Genomic DNA, 7,179 nt, shown 5'->3' with positions numbered 1-7,179 from the left:
AGGTTAGCGAATGTCGGGTAAGTCAGCTTTTAGAGAGAGATCTATTGTTCTTTTTCAAAAGCAGAATGTTTGTCCTGGATGCCTCAGAAATCTGAGTCTAAAATGTGGCTAAAGGTGAGCCTGAGGGAATTACATGAGGATTTCTCAATATAAGAGCCGGAATGCCCCTCACTAGCATTCGCTTGTAATTACTCATCTTTTCTCAGACTGTGTGAGAAAAAAACCTGGAATGTGCGAAACGGGCTGAAATCCAGTAGATGGGGCTTGCTAGAACCAACAGAAATTTCCCAGGGCTTCACAAATCAAGAGACACATACTTTTATATATTAATAGCTTTATTGTAAATGTATGAAATGCTTTAGAACATTCACATCTTTCATTGATTAAATAGAAGAGGTCAACCCTTGGCCATGTGTTTTTGAACACATGAACTTTACTGAAATGCTCTTTGGCATCAGTTCCTCAGCTTACGTTCCAAACACAGCTCAAAATAATTGTACAAAATATATATTATTATTTACTTTGAAATGACACCTTGACCAGCAAGTGTGTCATTTAGGAGCAAACACATTCAGATACAAGAAAAGCAAATTAAAATACAGTCGGTTTTCTCTCTTAAAAGTTCTTCTGGACTCTTAGGTCTATATAATTATAGAAAAAAAATTGTCTCACACAACGTGACAGCATTAAGCATGCCGATCCTAGAAATGCAATGTAAAAGAATAACTTTGCTGAAGGGCGTAGCAGCCATCAATAGAAAAACATGCGAAAAATGTAACGGTTTATAACAATCAATAAGGGTGGGGTGGAAAACATACATGCAAGAGCTTCAGTCTCAAGAAGAACGTCGACTGAACTGGAATGTGGTGAAGTTACCACAGGTCTTCTGAGAAGAGGGACAATGCAATAGTGAGAACAATTTAGAAGTTTGTGTCCGCCCTCCTGTACGGTACAGCTGTAAATACCACAAAAATCCTGTAGGATTCTCACCAGCAGCAAAAGTCTCCATAATTCAGTTTACCAGACTGGAGATGTGGTTTTAAGAGAAGAGCTCAGCTCCCTCTTTGACAAGATTTTTGAGCAGCTCTGTTATTTAGCTGGACTCTTGCTTCACAACAGTACAGTGATGTGGTGTCGTTTAATCCCTCCCATAGCTCCTCTACATTTATTTTGCAAGGCTGTTTGTCCGAGTGTTATTCATCAAATGAAGATCTCCACTACATCAGCCGCCACATCATCCAGGCCCTTGAAAAGGTCCAGAGCAGATGGTGCTTTCTGGATGTTATCTATAAAAAAAATGGTAAATATTAATCAGTTATCACAAAATGAGGTACTACATCAGAATAGAGACGTCATAGTTAGACCTATTTATAAAAGATCACAAATTAGTTTTTGAAAAATGACGTAATGGTGTAATCTTATTTTTTACACACTGAAGTGAGTAATATTTTAAATTACTATTCAATTACATATCCCATATCATGCAGAAACAGCTAAAAGTTGACTCACCAGAGCTGGTCTCTGTGTGGGAGGTTTGATCTGTTGTCTGTTTCTCTAACAGAACTTGCTCACGTTGTCCCAGGGCTGCTTCCAGAGCGAGCGCCAAATGGGAACGTCCCAGTCGCCTGGTCATTGAAATGACTCTTCCCTGGAAAAAGATCCATAAGAATTTGTAAGAATTTCTTCTCAGATCATTTCATGCCATTCTCAGAACTAACTAATGCTGGTAATGCTAGTCAGATACTAACTTTAGTAGTAAATGCTAATTAAGAGTGAACACTAATGTTATTGTTAGTCAGACACTAACGTAACTATTAAAAGCTATTTGACAGTGAACACTAATGCTAATTTTCATCAATAACTAGTAAACACTTAGCAGTGAATGCTATTGCTAATGTTAGTCTGACACTAACTTTTACTCGTAAATGTTCATTAGCACTGAACACTAATGCTAATGTTAATACTAGTAAAAGCTAATTATCAATAATCATCAATGCTAATGTTACCCAGCCGGCATTTCAACGTTGATGGGTAGTCACATCAAAACTCAGCTAAGCTAGTAAAAGCTTAACTAGTGTACACTAAATTGATTAACAGTAAACACTAATTAGTCAGATAGCAACTACCAAAAGTAGTAAACATTAATTAGCAGAGAACATTAATGCTAACTTTAGTGAGACACTAATTTAGCTAGTTTAATCTCAGCTAGTGAAGGCTACTAAGATAATTGACACTAACCTTTGTCTTGGGCGTTGTGTGTGACCGTTGAATGAGAGATGGGCTCAGCAGTAGCTAGCCGGGGGTCGCCTGACTCTCTCTTCTGCTCCTGCTGCAGCTTCTCCTTCAGGATACTAATCACTGTGTCCTTCTCCAGGACTTGGGCGTAAAGGGCACGGATCCTGACAACATATTAACCTTGTGAGTCCTACACAATCTTAAAATCCAAAATGGTTCATTAAAACCGACTCAAAAGTGTCTCTTTTACCTGTTTTCTACCTCCTGGTTCCTGTGCTCATATAATGGGAGCTCCTCAATGAAGGAATGGCAGGGTGAATGGTTGATGAGGGTTGTGTCTCTATGACGTTTAGGAAAAAAGCTATTAGAAATTGGTAAAAAATAAAAATACTTTGAATATTTTGACACTGATCTCCTTTTTTTTTTTTACCTCTGAGCTGCAGCGGTGGCAGCGGCATCCATTGCAAAGTCCCTCATGGTCTTCTCCTCCAAGTATTTCTGTTCCCAGCGCGTCTTGTCGGCCTCCAGGAACAGAATGCGCTCTTCTTTCTCCCGCAGAAGTTCTTGCAGTGTGGACACACTAACGTGGGATGCTACGGAGACCGGCTGAGGCTGCCGCTGTGGACAAAGACGAGCAAACAAAGTGTAAGATTGTTGCAATGTCCTGATCTGAAGTCTCAAGCTATTCTTAACTTTACTGGAAGGAAACCGTCCTGAGATACAATGCTAAGACACATCTGAACAGTTAAAAACAAACACAAACTACCGTTTTGTCTCAGTACCTGCTGATTTCGGAGGCTCCGCAGTTCATGCTCTAGTCGTGTCCTCAGGCGCATTTCCAACCTTTCTCTTTTCTCGCAGGTCGCCTGCAGCTGAGTTAGAGCCCCCTGCAGACGCTCAACCTTCTCCACATACGCTCTCTTCCTCTGCAGCTCCGTCCACAGCTGCTGGCTGCGTGTCTGCGTGGACCTCAGTGCCGTCTCCAGGGCCTCGCTCCTGTGCCGCTGGTTCTCCACTTCGTTTCGCAGATGCTGAACCTCCTTCTCCAGATGTGCACACTGCAGCTGCTGTTCTTCATCTGTCAGAAAAGATAGAAATATTGAGATTAGGACAAGCAACTAACTAATAAAACAAAAATATATGAAAGGTATTATCAATTATCCAGTCATAACAAGCATGGATATTTATGTGAGGATGTGAGAAAGAAGCTGAAGGAATGTTTATGCAGGCCCTCTCCAGCAACACTCCTGCTCAGGAATTTAATCGCAAAGTCCGGAGCGCCTCATTTACGCAAGCGCTTAAGGAATGCAGAGGAAAGGAGAAGCAGTGACCCACTCTCCCTTTGACCCACATCCCGGAGCTTATTTCCCATCAGTGACTGCAAAACTCATCATCATCCCTACTCTTACCACTATTAGCAAACAGGAAGTGATCGCTGAGAGGAACATTTCAGTAATTGTCAATGTGAAGCAGACAAGAGCAGTGGTTATCTGTCCCCAGGCATTCTCTCGTACTAAGCTAAAGTCACATCTGATGTTTAATCCTCTTTTCTGACTTTTCAGATCAACTAAGACGCTGTTATCTAACTGAAATTCCTGCATTGCAATGTTCTAATTGGAAACATGTTCCCTCTTTAAGTGATTTTAAGAGACATTTGCAGTGCAACTCTGGATTAAGAAGCATCCAGAGCATGTGGAACAGTAATGAGGTTTAATGTGGCCGTGTTCATGAACTTACTCTGCAGAAGGAGCTTATCAATAACATGCTGGTTCTGGTCAGCAGCTTCAGCTTCTTTTGCCGCTTGATTGCTTGAATGCTGTAGCCTCTTGATCTCAGCCATCAGCTTGCTTCTTAGCTCTTGCTCTAGAGTTTCTCTTTTAGCGCAACCCTTCATCAGAGTGTCGTAGGCCTCTGAGATCCTTTGGATCTCTTGTTCTAGCTGGGGGAAAAATAAAAGAAAATTAAATTGCATGTCAGATGTGTTAATCTAACAAATACTTAAAGTTGGTTAACAATCAGTGTTGTTGGTTATGATTAAAGGTGCGGTCACATTAGTGAAATTTTGTGGGCAAAAAGGTCCTTAGTCTATTGTCAATCATGTAGAAATGTATAACGGAAATCAAAGAAGTCACTTTCAAAATAGACTGCTTTCTGCTGGCCAGCATGCAAAGTTACGTAATCATTTTTCTAAAAAACACTAGCAAAATATCTATGCTGAACTTCTTCGCCCTCATTCAAAATGGCAGATTCCTATTGGATTGTCTAGTTTTCGCTCACGAAATTTCATCAAGCAACGGTGAATGTGACCGCTCCTTAAGAGCACAGAACAGAGAAGGTGTTTAGGAGTGGAAAGACCAGGATAGCAATAACCATGACTCCATCATCCCAGGCATGTTTACACAAGGCGGTGGCCTGATGGGTAAGTGCTCAAACCTGGGTAATTATAATTCTTTCAGAGTGAGCAACAGCTTAGCTGCACTGATGTAATCCATTGAAAACACTACAAAGCCTTTTGGAATTTAGCCAAAGTCAAATGAAAACTACAAAATACACTTATACACAAATAACGTGTCTCTGCCTGTTTAAGTTAAGCAAAAAGGTAGATTTCACTGTCATGTGCTTTTACCTTCTGAATTCTGAGGGCCTTCTCAGTGTGTCCCTCTAGCTCCTGTTTCAGTCTTTTATTCTCGTTCATAAGCATTTCCAGTTGACTGCGACCGCAAGCTGTGACCTCCCTGCCAGCAGGGGGAGATGTGGAGAGTCTATGGCAAACCTCTGGTGTTGGAAGCCTGCAGTGGCACAAGGTAAAAAATCACGATGTTAGTTAAAAAAAACGAAGCTGTGGTGTCCAGTTCATCTTCGTATGTTAGCATGGTTGGATGACAAACTACATCAGTATGTCCCATATTGCATACTCAGCCATAGAATCAGCCAACAGACTATTAGTCATAATGACACATCTTATAAAGTACGTCAGAACTGGAGGAAATGCATATGCTATGTTACCAAATCAAATGTCAGTTGTGGTTAAGCGTAAATTTTGCACATGTTATAGTCTTCTCTACCTGTTGTGCTGGGAATTAAATGCTGGTGGTGCTTTGTAGTAATGTTCATACTCCGCTGCTTGTTGTGCAGGAAAGGGGTACTCTGTATAAGGAGCCTGCTTGTTGTATTCCAGTCCTTGGTGGATATATTGTAAGTGCTGGTTTGCATGATATCCATGGATCTGAGGATAGCTGGCAGAATATGTTGCAGGCATTTTACTGCGCTCTGCTGAAAACTGCAGAAGCCGATCACTGAGTGACCGAACGTGGCCTCGCTTGGGGTCCCAGCTGTCCTCCTCCTCACAGGGCTTTGGGATGGTTTCACTATCCTGGAGTGAGCAGCCCCTGTTCAGTTGACACCACTGGGAGGCCAAATACTGAGACTTGGCCTTGGCTTGTTCATAGGTGGGCAGCTCCTCGCCGTGGTGTGGGTGTGTTGAGTAGTTCTCAGAGTGCTGGTAGTCGACCTGGTGCTCTTGACCCTGGGGTTCTTGGCGTGCAGAGAGCTGAGTAGACTGGGGCTCCTCCTGGCTGAGGCTCTCAGATGAAGCCTGTGAAGAACCAGTCCCTCTGCTGCCCCCTCCAACACCTCCTCCTCGCCGCAGGGCCTGCTGCTGGATGGCCAGGAGTGTGCGGGCATCTGTGGGGTTTCCATAGCGAAGCTGCTCTTGGATTAGTCTGTGCAGGACAGTACCAGACGCTTCTTCACCTCTCATTTTATTTGATGGAGACGAGTATTTATGATCTGAACTGGACCTGGAGGGCAAGACCGATTCAAGAGAAGATTATGATTTTTCAATAGTCAGTAGTTATTTAAAAGAATTAAATGAGGTTTAATTGCTATATTATTTCTTAAACAAGCCTATTGTTTAAGTGCTCTATAATTTTATTATTATAAATTAATATCATCAGTTTAGAGAAAGTGTCAGACATATTAAGCAACAGTATACAAAGATAAAATAAAATAAATAAAGCCAACTTTACACTCTTAAATGTTATCACATAACAAACTTCATTTGGTAATATATGTTTTAAATGGTATTGCTTAAATCAAATAACAAGCAAATATTTAATAACACAACCAACTACATAAACTTGCACCATTTATTTTTATTTTTCTTTCCGTTGTATTTTATATTTAATCTGTATCTATCTGTATTTTTATGCTCTACTGGACCAACAACTATTCAAACACACACACGCACAAAAGTGTTCATCCAACAGAAATGCAGCGCTCAATGTGAAATCTTTATTATTCCTATAACTCGTCTCCGGGTAATTAAACGTCATAAGCATCACACAATGTTGTCCAACTTTCACTCAACAACAACAGATCGTCCTCAGATCGATTCGGCTTGATCGGTGTTATATTTAAAGTCTCGCATATTCCGTTTTTCTGCCGATTAAGACAGTTGTGAACTCTTTCGCTGCTATTTGATCATTAAACTGTCTGTAGAACGAACACTGACGATTAACTTACCAACTAAAACTCTCATTCCACACGGATTCTGTTAGTGGCATGTGTAATAATCCAAGTAATCCGGCTAATGTCTTCTGTATGTTTTATCTCCTCGCTGTGTTTGTGTGCGTGCGTGTGTTCAGGTCTGGTTGGGTTATGAGCCAGTATGCGCGCGCTCTGCCTCATAAATAACTGAGCGCGCCTGGAATGATCGGAATGTGTGAGCTGAGCTCAGCCATCAAAAGTGAAAAGAGAGAAATGGAGCCATTTAATACAGCAGCTGCAGTTCCGATTACATCCACCGGGCTTTCAAAGGGGCTATATTTCTTTTACTGTCTATGGGCTATACGAGCGCTCAGATTTTCACTGTAATTTAAGAAAACGGGCCAGTAGTGGTCGAAGTAAATCCATGGCAACATAAAGCCTTGTTTTACTACAGAG

The 7,179-nt window shown here is 41.3% G+C and overlaps 1 pseudogene; it reads right to left on the bottom strand.

The window, feature by feature from the left end:
* Nucleotides 1-725: 725 nt before the first annotated feature.
* On the bottom strand, nucleotides 726-6,915 carry LOC113072902 (angiomotin-like 2a; annotated as a pseudogene).
* Nucleotides 6,916-7,179: the final 264 nt, after the last annotated feature.

This window comes from Carassius auratus, unplaced genomic scaffold (genome assembly GCF_003368295.1).
Source record: "Carassius auratus strain Wakin unplaced genomic scaffold, ASM336829v1 scaf_tig00010915, whole genome shotgun sequence".
NCBI lineage: Eukaryota > Metazoa > Chordata > Actinopteri > Cypriniformes > Cyprinidae > Carassius > Carassius auratus.
This window is presented reverse-complemented; position numbering and strand designations above follow the sequence as displayed.